Source organism: Macrobrachium nipponense, chromosome 5 (genome assembly GCF_015104395.2).
Source record: "Macrobrachium nipponense isolate FS-2020 chromosome 5, ASM1510439v2, whole genome shotgun sequence".
Taxonomy (NCBI): Eukaryota; Metazoa; Arthropoda; class Malacostraca; order Decapoda; family Palaemonidae; genus Macrobrachium; species Macrobrachium nipponense.
In genome coordinates this window covers 20182398-20182769 of record NC_061107.1, presented here as the reverse complement: position 1 = coordinate 20182769, position 372 = coordinate 20182398, and positions in this window count along the sequence as shown.

Genomic DNA, 372 nt, shown 5'->3' with positions numbered 1-372 from the left:
AAACAAAAGACATAAAAAACTCTTATCAATGAGTGGCTAAAAAAAACACTCTTTATTATTAACCTTATCATAAGTTTGAAAGGTTGCTGACGAATTCTGAAAGGCCTAAATTCAACCGGTATTTATGGAGATATCCATGACGCACATGGGAGAGAAAACAAGTTTTTCGCGGTTTTCCTAGTTCTAGAATAGGTGGGAACAAAAACAGAATTTTGGAGTGAAATGGATTAGGCCTAATTCATGCCACCCTGCCTATTAAAAGGACTTTTCCACAGCCAGGTCTGGCTTTAATGACTTGGCCCCAGCGATGACATCTTTGCTCCTATGCATTGATGTATACAATACTGGTGTCATATTTTACCCTTCAAAAGA